Below are 25,004 nucleotides of genomic sequence, written 5' to 3' on the forward strand. Positions count from 1 at the left end.
ACTATTTACAATAGCCAGGACATGGAAGGAACCTAAATGTCCATCAACAGAGGAATGGATAAAGAAGATGTGGTACATATATACAATGGAATATTACTCAGCCATAAAAAGGAACAAAATTGGGTCATTTGTAGAGGCAGAGATGGACCTAGAGTCTGTCATACCAGAGTGAAATAAGTCAGAAAGAGAAAAACAAATGTCATATGATATCGCTTATGTGTGGAATCTAGAAAAATGATACAGATGAACTTATTTGCAAAGCAGAACTAGAGACTCAGAGGTAGAGAACAAACATATGGATACCAAGGCGGGAAGGAGGGGTGGGATGAATTGGGAGATGGGGATTGACATATATACACTACTATATATAAAATAGGTAACTAATGAGAACCTACTGTATAGCACAGGAAACTCTACTCATTGCTCTGTGGTGACCAAAATAGGAAGGAAATCCAAAAAAGATGGCATATATGTATACGTGTATATGTATAGCTGATTCACCTTGCTGTACAGCAGAAACTAATACAACATTTTCAAGCAACTATACCCCAATAAAAAATTTTTTAAAAAAAGAAACAACCACGCTCTTGTTTAAAAACTAACCACATTTTACCATTGGTCCAGTAATAAAATAGGATCTTGGGGAAGTGAGTAGGGGGTGACTACTTTTATAATACCTAGAATATCTTTTAAATCTTCTATTTTTTTTTTTTTTTTTTTTTTTTTTTTAGTTTTAACATCAATGCCTGCGTGGTAAAAATTATCTATAAATTGTACAAAGCATTACTTGACAAAATAATCTCCATTATGGAGACATCAAAATCACTGACACTGTTTCAGGATTATACAAAGATATAAAGTTCTGAAATTGAAGTCCAACAATGAGACAGGAAACTGAAGAGTCCCAAATATGGGGCTAGTTCTCAAATAGCCCTGCCAAAGTTGAAGCCTGCATTCTGCTAGCCAGAAAGCCCATAACAAATGATTCTGCCAAACTGAACAGCTATTTTGTTTAAACTTTTAAAAAATTAATACATTGAAAGAAGTTTTAATGATGCTGAACACATTCTTTCCCGTGCAAAAGATCTGAATGTCCCAGTCCTTAATGTGTTTTTTAAGCAAAGGATCATGTATAATGCGGCTGTCACATTCCTCATGCAATTATCTGTAAATTAGTAGCTTATTTTTAAAATACTATGCACAAGTCTATGATCGGAAATATCTGGCTGAAGGAAAAATAAGATGCTGTATCATGTTGTTAGCAACATGCTTCAAATGCAGGAACCTATCCAACACGTATGATTTAATAAACTGTGTAAGAGAATTTAAATCATTTATATAATGCTCATTAAGACAGCTTCAGTGCTCTATTCAGCAGAGTACTAAGTTATCCATCCATGGTGCCAACTGCAACCAAACCTTATCGTCCAACAGAGGACTAAGTGGTTATATGCAGGTCATTCACACACATGAAGGCAATATTTATCAGGATGTTAGTTTGAAAGTGATGGGATGGGCCAGGAAAAACTGAAACCTAGATACTGTCACTCAGGTCAGAGGTCAAGTTCCAGGAGCACAAGCTGGGACTCTGAGAACTGGACAGGTATCCTGGATCAAGCAGGGAAATGTTGCGTGTCAGAGGAGTCCTTAGAAGACAAAAAGAATAGAAAGATACTAGGAGTCTAGAAGGACAGTGTTTAGGGTCAAAGAAGGCAGATGGTGACACTAGCCTAGTGAATGAACCAAAGTGCACTCTGACCCTAAACAGGTCGTTTCCTCTCTGCCCTGTTCCATGTCTTCTAAGAGAGGTGGTAGCCCTGGGCTTACTAGCACTAACTGTAGTCCTCAAGAGGTCGAAAATCCATAGGAGAGCTTCACAAGTGATCCTCATGAAACAATCAATCTCATTTCATAACTGCCCAGCAGCTCGAGGAGACAATTTTAAAACAAGGCTGCCACCCTCAAAGAGAATAAAATCTAGCCGAGGGGACAAAATAACCACCCATCTCAGTGCAAGGCAATAACTGATCCAGTGCCTAACTTTGTGGCACAAACACTCCCTTTCCCATCCTAGCCGCAAGATCTGCCTCCTACATAAACACACCGTCAGTGTCTACACAACTTTGTCACTTATTTCACCACTTACACCCACTGCAGCTGTCGCATCCTGGCATCTGCAGGGCCCACTCAACCCCTGCCTCTCTCTGTCTTACCATCAGCTACTACCTAAGTCACTCTCTGAACATTTCAAAACTAGGCACTAGACAGTCATCCACCTTGTGCCTCTCAATTCACCACTGTCTTTGTCAGCCAGCCCATTGAGGGTCCTAGTAAGTGGGCAAATTGGGTAACACCAAGGATATCCAAGCAAAAGTAGATTTATAGTTCCACTCTTTTATTGTAAAATTACTTCTTCTATTACCTCTCTTTGTATGTTTTACTTGTTTTTATAACAGCACTTTCCTCCAGCAAGGAAGTGGATAAAACCTCAGTGTGCAGCCCAGCATACTCCATCGTATGCATTTATTCTTAAAACGGTAAATCGGAGAGAGTGAAACACAATAGAAAAGTTGGCAAGCTTTCACTTTCTTTTAGTTTAAAAGTATGTCAGTTATAGTTTATTATCTCAATGATAAATTTAAAAGAAACTTATTGGAATCACATTTTATGCATGTAATGTTGTTGTCAGTTGTAAGCAGCCTAAGTTATGTTGTTATTAAATTATTTGTTTTACAATGCTTTGTAATTTCCATGAAAAGGAGACATTTAAATGATAGACTTCTAATGAAAAGACATTTGTGATGGAACATAGGGCAAGCAACCCCAATATCACCCTCTCCTCTGATACTGTTAATTTTTCCTTAACCCACATCAATGCCATCAACCTCACTGCTAGAAAAACTGCCTAAACTTACGGAGTCGTCATTAATAAAAAAGAGAGAGACTGGTGTCAACTGTGAAAGTGAATTATATATATTAGCGTATAAATCAAAACAGGTAAGCCAAGCTTATTGTTTCTGGCAGTAGGTTTTAATCACATGATAGTGCTTTGTTTATCTTCTAAAAATCCCACCCAATTAGATAAAATTGTTAATTGATCTCAACTGAAAAAGGTTTGGACAGCATATTCTTAGTAGGCTTTTCTATAGGATTAAATAACAAAGGTTTATTGCTGTCCATTAATTTATGTGGTCAGCTTATACTAGGAACCTACAAGAAAAACAGGAGACAAACGTCAGAGATGTATGAAGTGTGGAAGGAATACAGCCATCAGATTTCTCAGTATCATGAGTTAAACATATTCAGATCCCCAAACTGGAGACCAAGTGTAAATCTCAAACCACTAGGCATGGGTAAAAGTTCCTATACAGGGATAAGACATTACAAATCACTTTTTAGGCATTGACTTACTTAACCCCCCCCCAACCCTTTTTCTTCTCCACTCATATACTACTACTACTACTACTGCTAATCATAATTCAGACAAACTCAGAATTCTGAAGATTTTTATTTGGGAATTTCAAATTCCCAGAAAATAAAGGGCTGTATATGTGAAGACTAGGTTCTCAGAATGTGACACGTGCTTGAATTTACAAAGAGAGTAGTGCATGATGATCGGCTGTTAAAATTCTGATCTATTTATAAAACACTGGGCTAACCTGCAGAATGGGAGAAAATATTTGCAAATCATTTTTCTGATAAGAGGTTAATATCCAAAATGGATAAATAATTTTTACAACTCAATAGCAGAAAAGCAAATAATCCAATTTTAAAATGGGCAAAGGACCTGAATAGACATTTTTTCCAAAGAAGACATACAAATGGCCAATAGGTAGATGAAAAGGTGCTCATTATCACTTATCATTAGGGTAAAGCAAACCAAAACCACAATGAGCTAACACCTGACACCTGTTAGGATGACCATGATCAAAAAGACAGGATATAACAAATGTTGACCAGGATGTAGAGAAAAGGGAATCCTTATACACTGTTGGTAGGAAAGTAAATGGCTGTTGGTACAGCCATTATGGAAATAGTTTGACAGTTCCTCAAAAGATTAAATATAGAACTAACATATGATCTAGCAATCCCATGTCTGGGTATACATAAAATGGAAATGAAATCAATATCTCTAAGATAAATCTGTACTTCCATGTTTGTTGCAGCATTACTCATAATAACCAAGAAAAGAAGCCAACCTAAATGTATTTCAATGGATGAATGGATTAAAAAAATGTAGTATGTATGTATATGCAATGAAATCTTATTCAGCCATAGAAAAGAAGAAAATCCTACAGTTCGGGACAATATGGATAAATCTGGAGGGCATTACACTAAGTGAAATAAGCCAGACAGAGAAAGACAAATATGTATGATATCATTTATACGTGGAACCTAAAACAAAAAAGGCGATTTCCTAGAAACAGAGATGCTGGTTGCCAGGGGCTGAGGGGAAAGGAAAATGGGGAGATACAGGTCAAAGGGTACAAACTTTCAGATAGAAGAATAAGTTCTGAGGATCGAATGTACAGCACGATGACTAGAGTTAACAATACAGTGTCGTATATTTGAAAGTTGCTGAGGGTAAATCTTAAGCATCTTCACCCAGGGGGGAAAAAAAAAAAAATGGAGTTACCTATGTGAAGTGTGATAGATGTGTTAATTACCTGGGTCTTGGTAATTATTCCACAGTGTATATGTACATCAAAACATCACATTGTACACTTTAAACATATACTTTGCCAAATATGTGTCAATTATTCCTCAATAAAGGTGGAGAAAAAGAAAAAAAACCACTCAGGATAAAATGAGCCTTGGTATAAATCAAGACAAACAACCACAGCCATCTTATAAGGTCAACTGCTAGCAGGAACACACCCTATCACTAAAGAAAAAAAGGCAGTTACAGATCTCACAGCTTGAAAAAAAAAATCCTGATACAAACGTGATTTTGATCAATTTCAAAGCAATAAATTATTCATAAACTATTTTTCATAGAAAAAAAGACATAGATGAGCTAAATTTTGACTTAGCACTGACAGAAGAGGTCACCATTTTTTTCCCCAGCATTATTCCTGTCATAACTCTCTCGGATTTCAATTTCCACAAAGATGACTCTGCCTCTCCTCACTCAAATGATTTTTTCCTACCTTCTCCAGACCACTCATTTCCATCACCAGACTCTAGATCTCATCATTACCAATATCCTGAATCTCCAGATCTCACTTGCAAGCATCTCATTTCCTAATTGTCCTCACTCATTCTCTATCACCAGCAATCTGTAGACTCCATCAGGATCTACTGATCGGTCCAGCTCCTGGCAAAAATTCTGTCTGTGATCTTTCAGGCCAGACCCTAGGCAGTTGCAAAGGCTTTACCAGCCAGGCCTCATGGGAGAAGGCTGCCCTCCCCATTCCAGATGTGATGCACAGCTGATGCATCACAGGACCTGAGGGGAGGTGCAGTCAAGCGCTCAGGCCCCCAAGGTTCGCCACACACTCTTCGGCATGCGCCCCTCTTAGCGCAGCACCTTCATTCAGACGCCTCTTTACTAGGATCTTTGGCCAAGACTTTCCTCAGGAGCTTCTGCCTAGACCTTCTTACTGGAAGGAGAGGAAACTTTCTTTTTAATGGTTTTTTTTTGTTTTAACTGAAGTATAGTTAATTTACAATGTTGTGTTACAGGGGAACATTCATCATCTTATAAAGATAAAACATCAAAGAAATAGAAAAACCTTTTTTCTTTGTGATGAGATCTCTTAAGGTTTACTCTCAGAGTAGAGTAGATCATTTTAAAGCTGGCCCCATTCAATAAGAATTACATGAACTACACACATGAGATAAACTCTACCCAACACCTATTGGAAGTCTCTCATGTCTAATGGTAACAGACACTTGGAAGTTAAAAGGATAATTTAATAAAAAACTAAAGCTTAAAGAGGCCGAGGCTACAGAAGCACAGAAAAGATGACAAGTGACATGTGTGATATTACAAGTCAGGAAAATCTTGAATGGGTAGGACTGTTAACAGGTCTCTCAAACTCCTGACTTAGGCTTGACTTGGGTGAGCTTTTGGTGTAAGTAGCAGCCTCTTTCCAAGAACCTGATTTGGTATAGTTCATTTTATGTTGAGCCATCATAATATTCTAGATATTCCTTGTATTTACTCATGTTTGAGGAACTGAGGTAGTTCACTGTCAACCTACCCATGTATTTATTATGATAGACATTTAGAAGGACTTATCCTCCCCCATGTCAGATTTTCAGTCTCTCCAGAGTTGACACTGTTTTCTGCATATCAGGGTGGAGGTACCAGCCCCTGATTTTTGAAAGCTTTGAATATAAGCAATGATTCATGAAGGCATCTGGCAGGAGAAGTGGTCACTTTCCAGCTAGTGTTCAAAACATGATCCACTATTTCATATATTTCACTGACTTTCTATGCTTTCATTTTAATGCACAAGGTCTTGTCACAGGGCTGACAAAGAGTTAGATACTCAGTATGTATTAGATAGTATTTCCAGGCTGCCAGCCTTACTCCTTGGTATATATTTTCCACAATGCAAAATGAGTGATCTTCCTAAACAGAAGTCTTATAATGTCACTACTCAAATTCAAACCATTTGGTGTCTCCTGTTGCACGTGGCATAAAATCGAAATCCACTAAGATGTTTTACCAGATTGTTCAAGACATGGCCACTGTCACTTTCTCAGCCTTACCTCTCAAGTTTCATTCCTGCCCTCTATGTTATAGTCACAGGTAATTTCCATCAGTTCCCCCCACATCTCATGCTCCCACATCTCCAGACTTTGCAAATGCAATTCTCTTCATTTGAACACCTTTTCCCACTCCTCTTTGCCTGGCACTCACAGCCATTGCCTTGGCTATGAATACCCACAGCATCTTGGAATACCAAGTGCATGGTGCTGTTGTGATTGCTAAATTGTCTGTCTCCTGCTCTGGGTTTTAAGCTCTGTGAGGGACAGAAGCATATTTATCTATCTACTTATCTGTCTGTCTGTCTATCTATCTATCTATCTATCTATCTATCTATCTATCTATCTATGTTTATCTTTGTAAGTCCACAAACTAGCAGACTTCTTGACTCTTGGTAGGTACTCAGTAACAATTTTGGGAGAGTATAAGTAAATGAATAAATAATTTAGACTGCTGCATGGCCTTACACACAGGAAAGGGGTGCTCTGTTCATCATCTAGTCTGGTCAGGAGTACATGTTTATTGGTAAATCTCTCATGTGTTTTATTGACATGAATCAATCCCCAGAGCTCAGTCATCAGGGTTGGTAACCGGACCTTAAAAACCATTAATCCACTGAGCTGCAACCACCTTAGCCTGACTAGGCTGAGGTTAACTAAGTAAGCTTGCCTTTACTACTTTTTTCAAAGACAAATCCCATAGGTTTAAAGCAGGGATTCCACACTCATATGCCTACGGGGCCAGACAAGCATCCTAAGTGAGCAGCATGGATAAATGCACATCGCGTAATTGTGGGGGGTGGAGGGGGGTGGGGGGGAAGGCAGAGATACTGAATGAAAGGAGAATGCGGGCCTTTACTAAAGGGAGTAGACATTGCTCAGCTCCAGTGAATTATCCCCAGATCTTCTAGCTGGTTTTTTTTTTTTTTTTTACACCTGGAAAACTAAAACTTGCAAGTGAAGCTACTCATTTAAAACTCTGACTTATTAAAATAATGGGGAATAAACAAAACAAATCTATGGCGCCTATCCAGCTTCTGTGAATTATCAATTCATGATCTTGGCTCTAAACCAATGGGAGAGAAGATGTAGAATTTGAGAGGGCAGACAGGTCTGCACTGATCCATCACATCCATCAATGTCCTGACCTTGGATCAGCTCCTTCTACCCAATGACAACTCTAAAACCTCAATGTTATCCTCAAGCACCCTCCTAACACAGACCCTCTCACTCTCAACAGAAGATCTTGATTCCTAATTCATAAAGAAAATCACAGACATTAGGAAACAACTGCCTCATCTTCCCATTCTCAATCTACACACTTAACTAACATTGAAACCATCCAAACGCAAAGGAGAGGTGATCCTCCTCCTCTTTAAGTGGAATCCTCCCACCATTGCTCCTAAAACATCACCTCCGTTAATTATCCTCTTCTCTCAAAGATCTTCAACTTCATCCTCTGCTCAACTTAGCAACAATTTCATCTTTGGGGGGGACAAAGCTCCTTTGACTGCCTACTGCCTCCTCCCCTTATCTCCTTTAAATTAAAGCTTATTTTTCATACCGTTCGATAACCTTTACTATTATTATTAGCAAAGATTTATAGAACAGGAAGCAACCATTATTTTTATTGACATATGCTAAGTTTTCTGACTCCCCAAAAATATATTACTTAAGGCCATCTATTTATCTGATAAATATTTATTCTCCTAGTTAAATACCAAGCACTGCTCACAAGTGGCTCATTCTAAAACCCAACTGAGTTCAAAGCTCCTCAACACAGTTGACTCACTCTGCCATGGGTCATGGATCTCCCGCTTACCTGTCATAAAGACAGAATAAAATCAAAGTAGGGAAATGGGCCCAAATTGCTTAGTTGGCAGGAAACACTTATCTATGAGCACAGCCAATGTCTTTACTATACACTGAGTCTTAATGATACTAAAATAAGTTTGGATTAGCTATTCTATTGATATTCAGTTTGTGACTATAGATGGAAGTATAAAAATTCCATATGTATAAAAGAGATTGTGTTTCTGAAAGTTTCAACACAAAAGCCAAAATATGAGACGGACAGGCATGTAGGTAATGTGGGCAATGGTTCTAATGGGTAATCTTTTATCTTGATTATGATCATGTTTTCCAAATCATGAGTTAGACCCTAGAGTGGGCTATAAAATCAATTTAGTAGATTGCGGCAAGCATTTTTTAAAAGAAATTACACAGAAGAGAATAGAAAATGGAGTGCATGGCACATATAAAAAGTAGTAATTATGTCATGAAAACTATGCAAATTGGTATGTGTGTACATGTGCAGTGGACCACAATATAAAATGTATTTCTTACTGTGGATTGGGGAGATATATATACAAGCACTGGTCATAAATGAGTAACCTATATTCTCTGTCTACACCCTTTCACTTCCTGATCTCAATCTGTTGTTTCTGCTCTAGCAAATCCACTAAAATTGCTCTTGATAATGTCACTGAGAACCTTCTACTTGTCAGATTTGAGGGACCACCTTCAGACACAGTCACAGTTGAATTCTCTGAAGTGCTGAACATTGCTCATACCTCCTTCTGACTTGCGTTGCCTTTGGTTCTGTGACATCACTTTCTAATGATTCTCCTGCTATCTCCCTGGTATATCTCTCTAGATTTTGTTCCCTGGTTCCCCTCCCTCAGGCTTCTCTGGAAATCCTGGTATTTCTGAAGAACAGAGCATGGGCCTCAGAGATGCCATACACACTAAGATTGAACTTTACCTATGCCACTTATCACCTCCAGTACTACCTCCCTAGCCCCATCCACTACCGTCTCTTGCCTGGATTATTGCAGTAGCCTAATGACTCATCTCCCCTTGTGTCTATTCTCAAAGGGTAGCCAGAGTGATCCTGGTAAAAAGAAAGTCAGATCAACTCATTCCTTTGATCAGAACCACTCACTGGCTCCATGACCTCCTTCGGGTCTTTGCTCAAATAGCATCTTCCTAGGGAGGATTTCCAAGCCTCTCTCTTTAACTATGTCATTCTAATGCCATTACAAGATGCCCTGTCCCTCTTTCCTGCTTTATTTTTCTCCATAGCCCTTGTCTTAAATACAGTACAATTATTTATTTTGCTTACTGTCTGTCTCCTCTTACTGGGACATAAGATCCAGCAGAGCAAGGATTTCTTATTATTTTGTAGACTACTACATGCCCCGCATCAAGAATTAGTGGTCCATAGTAGGAGGCCGCTAAAATTTATTGAAAGAACGAATGACTATCGTCAATCATGTATTCTTCTTTTGATGGTGGTAGGCCTGAGTACACATGGCCCTGTAACTCTCCTACACTATTCTATGCACTATTATATGTGTAATATGATTTTTAATAGGGCTTTTAGCTATTAAGCAAAATATAAGGGACACTTACAGGAAATTGTCTGAAATTCATAACCAGGGCTTAATCTTGTGTTAGCAGTGTTCCTGCTGGCTGACCGTACAAGATGCAGATATCTTCACATTGGCCTGGGTGTACAGATAATACAAATGTCCTAGAGATGCTACTCTGGGGTCCTTCTTTTTTATCTACTTCATCATACAATCAATTCTGTTGGCCTAATGGGTGGTAAAGATAATTCGATTCCTTTCCTTTATTTTCCTGAGAATAGCCCATAATTGTGTAATGAGAGGAGAAAAATATTAGTAACTTATTTTCCCCTGAATTCCAACCAAATCACAACCTTAGTTTTTTTGCTTATTTACTACTATAGTATTTTAAGAGACATTTGCTCCTGTAAAAACACTACCTAACCCATTAAGAATTTTCCCCTATTAATAAATAAGTACTTTTTCCCTCCATTAGGGAGACAAAAAAAAAGTCAATTTAATCAACTTAATCTTCTCTCTATTCCCTTAATTTATCTCCATTTAATTTTCACAAGCTCACAATAACTCACTTAGGCATTACTATTATCCCCGTCAATAAATGAGAAATTGAGGCACAAGAGACTAGAAAGCTTGTCCAGGATCACTCAGATGTCAGGTAGAAGTGCTATGATTTGACTCTGGAGCCTAAGGCATGGAAGGAGATGTGGATGACAAGATAGAGGAGATTATCTTGAGAAATGTGATTGATTGGGGTAAGGGTAAGAGCAACTCCTACATGGCTAGGGTGACCAGGTAAATAATGGTTCTTCCAATGATCTATAGGAGAAAGAGGTTTAGCGTACAAGTTTATAAGATCAGTTTTGGATGTAAGTATGAGATGCCTGTGGGAATGAATTTTGAAGCTCAGAATGGTGCCCTGGGCTGGAGATATAAATGTGGAGCTTAAAAGCAGTTAGGTAGAATCCAAAATCCTAGAGGGCAATACGTTCACCCACAAAGAGTTCCCTACATTTGGCAAATAGAAAAACAAAACAAAAAAACTGGTTATCTGTGAAAGAGGAGTTTTACTGGAATGAGAGATTGAATGAAAGACTGTTACAGGTCAAAGAGTGAATGGTTAGTGAGAAAGCAGAAACGGTGATAGTGATCTACTCCTCTGAGAAATGGCTATTTGCACAGGAGGAGGAAGTGATTGAACACTATCTGGAAGTCACAGGAGCTATTAAAAGTTTCTCTGCTAATCATCTACTTTTGATGCCTTCTAAAACTGACCTTCCTAGAAACATAGCTCTGAAAGTCTCATGTCCCAGGAAAGACTTTCCTGGAGATGGTTAGCCATCATCTGACTTCCCAGGAACCCTCCTGAAACAGCCCTCCTTAGAAAACATTCCATGTTATGGCCTCTCCCACGCCATCAGGGTCCTAGGATCCTGCTCATTGAGGAAAGTTAATCTGTACTGGATAGATGCTAATGGCTTACAGTGTTATTAGGTAACTTTCGTGTTATAAAGCAAGCCCTCTTGGGAATTCATGTTGTATTCTAAAGCAACATTTCACGAAGTTTGCTTTCTTGAAACCTAGCCTCTGGATGCAGTGAGTATTACATTGAAATATACTAAAGTAGGAAAGGTTCCATGGTCCACGAATTTTAGGAAATGCTGGGTTAAACAAAGTTAAACAGGTTTCTTTACAGCAGGATTTTCAGAGACTAATATTCTAATGTGCATCATAAAACTACAGGAGGGAGATATAAAATTCAGCATTTTCCAAAATTACCTGATTATGAGACTTTTTAAAAGTGTTATCACATGGATCAGAAATTTAAGAAGATGCCTTCCCATAGGACCAATGCTAGGGGAGGTTATTTCAGGCAATGTGACTGACTGATCAGAGATCAAAATCAACACCATTTTAATTGTACCAAGTACCATCCCATTGAGCAGCCATGTTTGCTTCGGTTCACCCCACTTTTAGCACTCTCTTCACATGATGACATTAATTCGGGCACAGTCCCTTTTATAATGGGGATGGACACTTGCTTGAATGTTTAAATATTTGCTTTCCCTTTTGATGAACTAAATTCTACGGACTCCATAATAAAACTGGGATTAGGGCATATAGTACATTTCATTTCACAGCCCTGTGTGACTGACTACACGTGAGATAAATCTGGTGAATAAACTTGTTGATCGTTGATATTATTTCCCTGCCTTTTTTTTTTTTTTCTTTTCTTCTTTTATAGTTTGTAAGCTCAGTTGTTACCAGGAAAATCAATAAACAAGCTTTCAAGAAAATTTACACCTAGGGAGAAGAAAGGCCCTTTTGTCTGGAAGTCATTCTTTTTGTTTTCTAAGGGAGTAATATCCACTCCACAGCCAGAGTTCACTTTCAAGTCAACAGAAGCCCAGTGTGCTCATGAGGACTCTCTGCTGGGAGAATGGGGTCCCCAAGTATTTTCAGAGGGATAGCATTTGTAACTGGGATAACTTCTGTGAATTGAATTTTTCTGAAAGTCAGGCAGGACTAAAGAAAGGGAACTAATGTAGCCAAGAAAATAAACCATTATCCACATGTCCAGGGCCTAGAAAAGAATGCAGGAAAGGCTACAAAAGACAGCCTTTTCATGTGAATGGAAATGAAACATAACCCTATTAACTAGAGCAGAGATTCTCATCTCTGTCCTCTCCTGGAGCTCATACCTAGGAGATAGAGACCGCATCCTTTAGAGTTCTGTTCTGGGTCAAAAGATTTTTGTCATTGCAAGCCAGAGTTTAAAGGAGTTAGCCTTGGACCACATGTGGCCAATTAGAGCAGCACCATTCAAAAGAACATAGTAAGATGGTGGAAGTGTTCTACACCTTTGCACTGTTCAGTATGATGGCCAGTAGTCACATATAAATACTGAGCACTTGAAATGTAGCTAGTGTCGTTAAAGAACTGAATTGCCAATTTTATTTAATTTTAATGAATTCAAATATAAATAAGCGCATATGCCTCGTGGCCACCATATTTAACAGCATAGGGCTAGAAAATGGAAGTGTGAATTCATCAAGTCAGGATTCCCAGCCTTTTTATAGGGGCATAGAGCAATATGCATATCCCAACCCGTGTTCCCTAACCATTTCCATCCCTGCAAAAAGCTACATCACAAAGCCAATGGGGGTCGGGGGAGGAGTGAGGAACAAGCGTTGAAAAAAAATGTCCACAACTACTTGGCAAATTGAAGTAAGTTTAAGTAAAGGCAAGGGTCAAAGCGGAATGGCAGTCACTGGGTGGGAGCAGGGTCTGACATATGTTTTAGTAAGTAAAGGGAGTCCTGAGGAGGAGCTACAGGGTAAGAATGTAATGATAGTGTTGCAGTTGTCTATGGCTGCGTAACAAATTATCCCAAAATTTAGTCACTTAAATCTATGACATTTGTTTTGCTCATGAATCTGCAACAACTTGGGCAGGACCCATGGAGGGAAGAGTGCATCTCTGTTCCACTCATCATCACGTGAATTGTCCCAAGGCTGGGTGCTGGGATCATCTGGGCTTGTTTACTTGGATGATGCTGGCCTTTGGCTGTTAGGCTATCAGCCAAAACACCTTACAAATGGCTACTCCATGAGGCGTGTCTCAGAACATGGTGACTGGGCTCCAAGGGAAAGTGTCTAGAAAGAAAGAAAGTCAGGAGGATTCTGTAAACTCTTTATGACCTCACTTTGAAAGTCCCATAGCATCACTTTGGCAGTACTGCTCTGCTCGTTAGAACAGACACGAATCCACTCAGCTTCAAAGGAAGGGAAAATAGTCTTCACTACTTGGTGAGGAGTGCCAAGGAGGTTTGGGAGGAGCACATGGATTAGAAATATTGCTGTAGCCATTTTTGCAAAATAATCCATCACTGTTAGATAACATAGTTTAGGCTTCCAATGATAGAAACCTTAGTCAAACCAAACTAATAACAAAATAGAAATGTATTGTTTTAAGAAACCAGTAAGCTTAAAGTTTCAAGTATGGCTGGATCCAGTGGCTCAAATGATATAATTGCAACTTTCTCATACTTGTTCATTCATTCTATGTTTCTTGTCTCTTTCTTGTGTGTCTGTCTGTCTGTCGGTCTCTCTCTCTTTCCCCACCCCTAACTGTCCCATTATCCTCTCCAACTGGCAGAACAAAAGATTACTGGCAACTCTAAGTCAATATCCTGATAATTTTTTATCCTAAAGGAAGAATCTTTCTCTTGAATAACAAGTTCATGGAAGAACAGTGATTAATTTTTTGTTCAGGTCACAAACTCACCTCCTGTCCAATCACTTGGGTCCTGGGAAATAACGTTCCATAATAGGTCAGGTGAAGGTCCCCAGTCCACCCTAGCAATAAGTTATTTAACCTCAACGCATTTCAGTTTTCTCACATGTAGAATAAAGATTCTGGTAGATTGACTGTAAAAATGACCCTAAGCCTCCACTCTTCTATATCCAACCAATTGCAGTGTGATTTTGTAGCTCCTTTCATCCAGTGGCAGAGTCTATTTTCCCATCCCTTTATTCCAAGCTAGGCCAACAGAATGTTGGCCAACAGAATGTGGTCGAAATGGCCCTGAGCTAGTTCTGACTCTTTAGCATTTCTGCTCTTTTTCTCTCCGAACTCTGATACCACCATGAGGACAAGCTCAGTTTAACTGTTGGGGGGAACAGAGATTCCATAGAGCAAAGCCAAATCAACCTAGTTGTCCCAGCCAAAATCACAGACACATGAGAGAATTCAGCCAAGATCAGCAAGACAAACCCACAGCTGACTTTCCAGCTGACTGCAGAGACATGAGCAAACCCGCTAAGACCAGGGTAAACCACCCGCATAATCTGCAGACTTGTGCCAATGAGTTTTGCTCATTGGGTGTTTGTTCCACAGTATTAATGACAAAACTGAAACAGAGATAACAGTAGGCCCTAATGCTTTGTACCGTGTTTAGAACAGTGCCTGGCATCAAATAAGCAGTCAATAAATATTTGCTATTATTATTATCCATGACAGCACCACACAGAATGTGTTTCCCAGCTTCCTGAAGAAAATGAGATGCCTACCACAAGTGTCGTGAGAGCTAATAGAGAATACTGATCTATCAAATTTTTTGCAATTTTAATAAATTAGTAAGAAAAGTATCAAAAGCTAAGCATATTCTAATAATGGAAAGTAAGATATTTATTGCCAATGTAGTAAAAGTACATGATCTCCAAAGCCCTTCACACGTCCTGTACAAACATCTAATATCTGACCTATGCACAGCTAACATATCACCAATTAGATCAAATACCAAACTTCCCCCGGGAAAAAAATGGACAGGAACATTTTTATTACATGATTAACTGTTGTTAATGATATTTATATTGAGTCAAAAGTTGGGACAAGAGTAATTTTATCTGCTCTAGTATTTTCCGACATAATAGTTTTATGTCTGATGCTATTTTCAGCTGCAGACTTTAAAAGAATACATGCATTGGTTCCAAGAAAACATTATTATACACCTTACCTTTACAAAAACTGGAGAAGCACATGACTGAGGTTCAACTCCCTGATCACTGTGTGCATATGGTGTGTGTGTGGGGAGCTGGGGTTTGCTTCATGACTACTCTTCTCTGTCTACCCTCTCTCTCCCTCAGATAAGTCACTCACCCACTTAAACAGCTTTGGGCAAATTCCATAAGTTTCCAAACTCACGCTGTAACTTCTCTTTTGAACTCAACTCCACATTTCCGTTGCTGTTTGACTTTTGTATTTGGATGTTCTGCCATCTCCTCATCCTCAAAAAATGTGAATTCATTGCCTCTCATGGCCATCACCCACCAAACACGTGTATGGTGTTATGTGATCAGACAAGGGAAGGAAATCTCCTAATTCAGTTCCTTACACATAACAAAAGCAGGGTGAGTGATAATTCTCACCAATCCTGTTATTACTCCTGTTCTCCAGTTTTGTCTTCATACCCTAGGTATGGCTATGGCAAGTATTATTATCCTACTTTATTGAAGAGGAAAATAATACACCCAGTTGTATAGATCGTCAAATATAAAAGTATTGGTGGGTGGGCAGGTAGAGCTGCAAATACACACCGATGAGATTAATAATCATTGTATGAAGAAGGAGAAGAGTTGAGGCTAAATTTTATGGAAGTGATTTTGAGACTGACTTGAAATAATTAATAGTAGCTAACATATATTAAGCACTTACTATGTGCCAGTAACTATTACAAGTTAATATTAATATGCTAAGTTAATATTAACATTAACTCAATTATTTATGTATTTTTCTTTAACAGTTTTGTACAATAAACCAATATGAGATTCCCCTGGGTTAAACAGCCTGCATTAGGTCAGGCAGCAGTAAGCTAATACATCAGCAATCTGGAATTTGAATGCAGACCATCTGGCTCCTGAGAAGTGTCCCTGCCACACTCTGCTTTCTGAAATGAAGAATAAGAAGTTGGGGAGGGGAGAAAAAAGTAACAGCAAATGCAAAGTCAACAAGGTAGAAATAAGTCAATCATACACAGGCGTGGGACTCAACCAGGTTGTATGGGCTACGAAGCCACACCTGGGTGAGGAATTGGGTGGAAATGAGGTTGGGAGGATTTGAGATGCAGCAGCAGAGAAGCGGTCTTTGAACGTCAGGCTGAGTTGTTTGGACTTCTGGAACCACCCAAAGGGAACCTGACCCTCTGTCTGCTTTAACTTAATCCGTGTCAACACGCAGGCAAAAGAACAGGTTGAAGAGAAGGCACTGGTGCATATGGAAGTGGGAGTAAGTTTCTTAATGTGGAGCTAAAACACTTTGAAACTGGCCGCATCTCTCACTCAAAAGACTTCACATACATCTGTGTCATTGAACTATCTGCAAATGATGAAAAGAGGGACAGACTGAAGACAGATGCCCTGGTCACATCCCAGTCCTGACCCCCTTCTGGAGGGTTAAGTTCTGGAAGCACCGGGACTGTAATAGCTCGAGCAAGCTGTGTGCTTCCGCACCAGGTTCAATGCTGAGAGTGCCTTAACTGAACATCTGGCTAATAATGTACCTTCCATGTATTAATGGCACTTACTCACTGCACCTGCTCCATCTGAGGAAATTACGTGGGTCAAGTAACGGCAGCATGATTTCAAATGTTTGCCTCATCACCTACAAACATAATCAAAGAATAACAACCACAGTCTTGGGGAAAATCTTGGTAAGTCTTTTTCACTAGCAGTTCTAAAACAGAAAGGCAGAAGATAAGAAACTTGCTGATAATCTCGTAAACCAATAATTCTCAAATATAACAAGTTCAATGTGAAAGGAATTATTTCCTTAGCCCCCTCCCCGAACCAACTAAAACAATTTTTTGAAAATCTTAAAAGTGATAAGGGTGTAACATCTACAATTAGTATATTCCTTGGTGAAACTGGTTTCAGGAAAGGAAATGTTTCCACAATTCTCTTTTCCAACTTTTGCTAAGGTATTTTTAAAAATGCATTGAAAGCAGAATTTTTCCAGAAGAGTTGTTCCAAATGGGAACCTTTTTTCATACCTTTTTCATAACCATTTAAAAATCTGCTTGGTGCTTAGCCAACTCATAACTAATCACCTAAGACTGAGTTTCAACTGATAACTAAAATCCAGCAGATTAGTCTGAATCTTCCTGGTAATGTGAGTCAGATCTGACCAAATATTAACTGCATTGTTTAAAATAACATTACTAGTATCTATTGAACATTGACCAATACTACGATTGTTTATTAATTTCTGGAAAAAAAAAAAGCATTTGCTTTAATTTTACCTGCCATTTTAAGGACTCGACAATTACGTGTATTATATTTCATGAAAAATCGCGTTCTTTTTGTAGTTCTAGATTGTTTTCTTTGTCAACTGGTGAGCAAACACCCATAATACTCTTTGGCATCTATCAAAATGTTCTGAGTATCTTGTGACAAGATAGCACAGATCCGAGAAAGTTTAGACATTACTAAGGAGACAGTGCACAGATGTGGATGCTGAAAAATTAATACCACACCATCTTCTGATAGGCTGTAACTCCAAAAATGCTTCTACAGAAGCAGAATGAAACAAGCCCAAAGCACAAATATTCGTGCCATCGCAGCATAAATGAATCATAAAGCATTAAAACCGAAATTTCAAGCTTTGGCAGCAGGTCCAATTTCTGAGCAATTCCTCAGCCTCACACATATTCTTCATGTCATCTCATTGGTAGAGAGAATACTGGGAGTAAAAGTAACCTGTCACATGTGAACAAAAACAAGTTGAAAAAATATTTAAATATTTTATGATGTTTGTAGTCTTCCTCCTTATATCTCAAAAAATATTTTTTTAATCTGCAAAACAGGTACTTACTATCCCCAGGTAAGATGTTCTAATGAAGTACCAATTTTTTTTACTAATTAAGGCCCCAGGAACCCTAGGAGGCTGCTGCTGACATCTAGTGGCATAATTTTTTAAACGTTAAACGCATTAAAAACATAAATCTAGAGAGAGAAAGGGACAGACATGCATACATATGCGCCTGCAAAGTCTAGTGGACAGCCCATGTTACGAATTATTTGCCTCTGCTCACACCACTCTGCCTCCAATGACGTGCTTCCCCTTCCAAAGTAAGGCTACTACCGCAAAACTGAAGAAAGGAAAACCAATACATCTGCTAAAGCCTTAAAGGAACCGTTTACCCTCACAGTCCTGTGTCTTTTACTGGGAATTGCCAGTTCCCTGGAAGCCCCAATTCCCAAAAGCCCTGTCCCGACCCTAACAGTCCTAATTTTATCTCAATTTCCCAAATAACCACAGTCCGTCCCCAATTTCCACACCTATTAGCATTTAGGTACTTTTAGGGTGCCAGCCTAAAGAGATTTGACTGTAGAGCTGAGCATATGTTATTTCAGACTGCATGTCCACAAACATACCTGCACATTCAAAATGGCCATGAAATCCCTATGCGTGAGATTCAATAATTATTGAAAACTTAAAAATAGCTCTCAGGGACTGCTTTAACGTTTCCAACCATCCACATGAATGATGAAATTGATATTGATGTGAAAAATGGTAAGGAGCATAGAGAGAACTTCTACAAGCAAGTAAAAAGATTTATTCTGTAGCCTCTATATGTCTGTATGTATGTGTGTATGAGGGGTGTATATGTGTGTGTGTGTAAAACAAGAGAAAGACTCAAGTTCTACCCATACCCCACTCCCCCTAAAGCACTTGTGAGTATAGCAGGTAAACACTGAATTGATGAATGAGGTGGCAAATTACAATATAACATTTTCCCCCTATTGATTCTAATGTAAGATATGAAATGGGTAGTGTTATACTCTTAGGCAAAAGTGTCTTTGTGGAGGAGCTCAGGTTAGATTTTCCTCCCATCACATGTGCAGAGTGGTACAAAGCCAATGGGTGATCGAATTAGGCAAAGTCCCTTTGGTGAAGGGAGTGTACTTTTTTCTTTTTTAATTAATTACTTTTTTGTGTGTGTGGCTGCATTGGGTCTTCGTTGCTGGGCGCGGGCTTTCTCTAGTTGCGGTGAGCGGGGGCTATTCTTCGATGCGATGCGCGGCCTTCTCATTGCGGTGGCTTCTCCTGCCGTGGAGCACAGGCTCCAGGCACGCGGGCCTCAGCAGTCTTGGCACGCGGGCTCCAGAGCGCAGGCACGGCAGCTGTGGCGCACGGGCTTAGTCGCTACGCGGCATGTGGGATCCTCCCGGACCAGGAATCGAACCGTGTCCCCTGCATTGGCCGGCGGACTCCCAACCACTGCGCCACCAGAGAAGTCCGGGAGTGTATCTCAAGAGTTGAAAATTATTTGCCTTATAAATTAGTATATTTGAATTTAGATTTTATTCACATTGAAAAGATACGATAAAGGGAGAGAAGGTTCTCAAGTTAGTCCTAATTAATACAAAACATTGCTAAATTATAATTCTCATAGTACAGAGGAATCTTCTAGCCTTTTAAATATTCCTTCGGTGGAAATCTTAGAGAGGCAAGGACCTCATTCATTCAAAGTCTATTTCACTCACGAGTGGGAGTAAAAGTAGATGACAGAAGGATCTTCCTTACGGTCACACTGAAGGAAAAAACGTCCCATGTCTGTGTGTGTATCTTTACACATAATAAAGTTCTATATGTACATACACATACATATTTAAACACACGCACACAAGAGAGCTACTACAGAGCGATATACGCAAATCAGTGACAGTGTGACAGATAGTGTATATAGGTTACTTTACGGACTAAATATGGTTTAAGGAAGAGAAATTGTTGTAGCATGATGAGGAACTCAGAAAGCCCCCTAAAGAACAGTTTTAAGGTTATGTAGGCTTTGGAATAAGGAAAAAGAAGACTGGGCATTCCGAGTGGAGTTATCAGCATAAGGAAAGACAAGAATGTTTAGGGTATACAGTGTAGTAAGAGAGAAACCAATACGGTAAGAAACAGATGTGGGGAGTAGATGCAAGAACTTGAACATTAGCAGGAGACAATTCTAGACAGTGCTATGGCTTCTATATGACTATTCCATTAAGACTATCCTTGGGAGTTTTCTTTAAAGTTTTAAAAAGATGGAGTATCCCACAGAATCTAATACTCAGAAGAGTAAAGAGTACCAAGAACTTTGGCAAATGATGAAAATCATAAAAACACAAAAAAGGCAAATTCATAAAAATGATCATAATAACCCTTCCTCATATAAAGTCCTCTTTAAAAATTACTTTTTAATCACTTCTCAATGAAAGTGTTCAATGATTTGTTCTCTGACTTTCAGTTTAAATTCTCTTTGGGAGCATGTATGCCTGATGTTATAGCTCTATTTCTGTAAAGCATTGTGTCTATCCTATGTGAATTAGTCCAAGCATCGTGACAATTACATCACCCCTTTCATCACATGTGTAGAGGTATTTGTAACTCTCATTGTAATTCATGGTCATTAACTTATTAATCACCTGAAAATCTGATGCTTTACTTTCCATTGTTACCTTATAGTAGTTTATAAAAAATAATATAAAATATAATTTGTAATAAGCTCTTAAAATATCAGAAGAATTTTATCCTTTAAAAAAATTTTCAACGTGTACTACATCTACAAAATATTCTACAGCCAATAATAATAAACCACAATGAAACCAACCTCTAAACAATATATTTATACCTTATTTCTTAGCGCCCTAGAACATAAAGAACACTATATACTAACTAGCCTTATGACAGTTTATTTTCAGTTCTCAAAAATGTATTTAGAGTACATCAAAAAACTGCTGAACCCTTAATATCCCATTTCATTTTCCTACAGGGAAGTTAAATATATATGAAAATAATACTTAATATTCCTACATAATACAAATAAATTACAAACATGAAATTTTCTTAATTGAAATTCAACTTATTTCCAGGACATATAAACCTGTGTAAAAACAGAACAGAATAATGGTCTCTATTTTTTTGCATAATCTTACTAGGTACAGAGAAAGATATTTTAACCCAACTAGGTAAAGTTGCCTCTATTTTGGGGTGACAAAATTAAGAATATTGTGACCAACAGACATCAATAACTTTAAGTAACGAAACACTACATGAAAACTTATTTTAGACCCTTTTTGAAAAAGTCAAATGTAGAACTTTCAGGTATCTGCACACACAAAAGTACCTGTTAACCCAGAAGATTGCTCTCCGAGCCCCATTGCCAGAGTTAATGGTGCACAAAATGAGTGTGTTAGTCATCACGTGCAACTGAGAAAGGCTGAATGGTCCCATTTGTCCAAAAATAGCACCTTCACTAATATGCCTTCAACTTCTACTATTTAAACACTGAAATTTAAATGCATATATCCCATTTAGGATAATAGAGACAGAGCATCAGAACATTAGCACTCTTTGTCTTATTAACAGGAATATTTTATAAAGTTGCAAACACCCCTATTTCAATGAGTCCAAAGGACCAACCTAAAGAGGTGATGACATGAACACCATTTCTCACACCCCAGTTACTCCTTCACACCCCACTCCCAACCTCCACACAAAAACCAGCATCCTAGAGTATAATCTCTTTGGGAGTGTTATCAGACCAAAGTGCTTGGACTGCCAATATACAGAACTGGTTCTTTATTGGCACATCGGGGAGAAGCAAACTTTGTTACTCCGGGTACATGATGCTGGACATTCTGCCACGTTAATGGGAATTTCCCTCCTACACCCCAACCCTTTCTTTACTACATTCAGTTCGAAGTAAGTTTATCCCTATCTTAAATAAATGAAATCAAAGCCTAATAAAATTGAATGTATTGGTATATACATACCTCCGAAAAAAGAAAAATTTCACAGGAATGCATCCTGGGTAGTCTGTGCTTCCTCTCTTCATCCTTATTTTCATTCTAAAGGGCATGGATCCTTGACCCTCTTCATTAGCTCCATCTCACTCAGTGTGTTTCCTTCTCTGTCTTTACTGTGTCATCTTCTACTGATTCCGCCTCAGCCAGCATTTTTCTACCATACATCTCCCTATGCTTGTATCACAGCACTCAGCTTCAACCCCTTCCACATACTGTCTAGGTATTAGTTCTCATTATAATGCCTCTCTTTAGGGAGTCACAGTTAATAGTTCTAAGCTAAAGGAAACCCTCCATTGATTTCATTAACCATTTTAAAAATACCTTACAGTTTGACTTAACATTTTAGTATAGTGTGCCTACAATTGAAAATCACCATTACAGGAGAGAAGCTAGTTCTTTAAGGGGTTTACTCCTCCCTTGAAGCATTAACTAAAAGCCAAAAATAAGTAGAAACACCCCAGTTTGTAATTCAACCTAACAATTTATTTTTGCTCCACTGCAAATTAAAGTTCATAAACCAGTTTTCTGCTGATGTCCATTAAATTCAAATGCTTCCTTTGTTTCAGCACTCATTTGTTTTATAGGAATTCGACAATTTGTCAAAAATAGAACCCAGTTAGTTCCAATTAGTATGTGACCTAGTACACATTTCAACAAATCCAGTATGTGTGTTGATATATACAAAGCAACATCATATCTTCATAGCTATATAAGCAGATAGTAGTGATAGATGGGTTTAGTTCCCACCACAATTCTAACTTTTCAGAAACTTTTCTATTAAAAACTCTTTTGAGACATCACCTTTATTCATAAATCATACACACATTTTATATCTGCATCTACGCTCCACTTTGCTTACACATATATGTCATTAGAATATTTGCATGATTGTTCATATTCTTAGGCTAACATATATAAACAAAACACATAGCAATTGGAAAATTTAGCAACTAAATATGCAATCATTGAGTATAATCAGGCATGCTATTCAACAACTGTATGATATAATTCAATCTTTCCAAAGAAGATATATGTTTTGTGTAAGAGTGTCTTCGTCAAACTCGATGAAGTTTTTCTAGGAATTTGTACTGAACTTTTTTGTCTATTAAGAAAATAATATGTAAAGCCATCTGACTGATGCTTAAATAAGAGGAAAATTTTAATTAAAAGAATCTGATTCTCTTATTGTCTACCATTTGTAAATGTAATACACTAATTGGACCTATTTCCAAACAAAGAGAGTACAATCTTCTAGTCAAGATCCTATCCACACATTAACATAAATGCAAGAGTAGTGTCGGAAAATTAATCATTAACCACAGTGCTTCAAGCTAATATATATTTTAAAATTTACTGGTCACTTCCTAAATATGATGGTCATCAAAAATCATTCCTTTTACTTTTCAGATAGTGATTTACTTTTTTGATGGATTATTCAATAGTTAAAACCAGTAATCAAGAAAAACCAACCAGTTGAATGTATCAGAGTTAAACAGACTAATATATATATTAAAATAAGCATTACCTTGGTCTGATTTTTCATAAAGGATAGCAGATCTCTTGCCAGGTGACACCATTTCTTTGGGTTCTGTGGGTAAAAAGAAAAGAGATTAATAAAAACCTTTCTTTTCACCCTTTAAATGCTTCTTTAAAAAGATTTATTAGTAATAAAGGTCAGAGAAGAAAATCATTTAACAAAATATTCAGCTCCATTCAGCAGCTGCCTTGGGAACCACTTGCTTTAAATGACAAATAACTTCCCAAAAGCTCCCCTCTCGCCCGCAGCTGAAAACAAGGGTGACTGCCACAGATCCTCAGCCCTGTTTTCTTTGCTTCTCTCTCTTTTCTCACATGGGAACAAGACTAGCACTCGAGCAAGGAAAAGAATTAGCTTCAATCATTTCAAAAGATAAGATGTAATCCATGTTGGGACAGAACATTTACTTGGAATGCAACAGACTGAAATGGAATTTGCAATTATCTAACTTAGTTTCCTCCCTCCCCCAGTGAGTATGGCTTTTAAAATATTTGTGCAAGTTTGGGTGTTTTTCTATTCTGTCTTTCCACAAAATTGATAAAATGAGATACTGTGGATTGACATGGTAAATAATTGCAGATTACCCTCCTTAGGAGCTGCAATTTTAGAGCTTTTCTAAGCTGCAGTGAGGAGAAAAGTACTTTATAGGAGACAAAAGTTATGAAAATATATCTTATTCCTTCCCTTAGCATATAACCATCTTGAGGAGTGTCCCAGGAAGGATTTTATTACATCATTATCTGAATGTTCAGATTGCAGGATAAGAAATTCAAGTCTAAGCCATAGCTCTCCAGGAAGGACTATCACATAGATAGGTAAGAATTTTAAATTCACCCCTTAAGAAAGTTATTTGACTGAAGAAATGTTAACAGTTAAAAGCAACGTTCATTACTTGACTGTAACAGTCATTATAAGAACAGTCATATAACTGCAATCACCAAAACATCTTACTAGCTGTGTGAACGTAGGCAAGGAAATTAAACTCTGTAAACCTTCCTTTCTCACCTATAATATCGGAAAGCTAATTCT

At 38.2% G+C, this 25,004-nt stretch overlaps 1 protein-coding gene across 1 annotated transcript in view; it reads right to left on the reverse strand.

Moving 5' to 3' along the window:
• Positions 1-24,028, reverse strand: part of INPP4B (inositol polyphosphate-4-phosphatase type II B) — a 606,964-nt gene extending 582,936 nt beyond the window's left edge. The window contains exon 1 of the mRNA XM_068542545.1: positions 23,964-24,028. The gene's annotated coding sequence lies outside the window, so the exon portion shown is untranslated. The remainder of the gene's footprint in view (positions 1-23,963) is intronic.
• Between the last annotated feature and the right edge of the window lie 976 nt (positions 24,029-25,004).

Source organism: Eschrichtius robustus, chromosome 4, assembly GCF_028021215.1.
Source record: "Eschrichtius robustus isolate mEscRob2 chromosome 4, mEscRob2.pri, whole genome shotgun sequence".
Lineage (NCBI taxonomy): Eukaryota > Metazoa > Chordata > Mammalia > Artiodactyla > Eschrichtiidae > Eschrichtius > Eschrichtius robustus.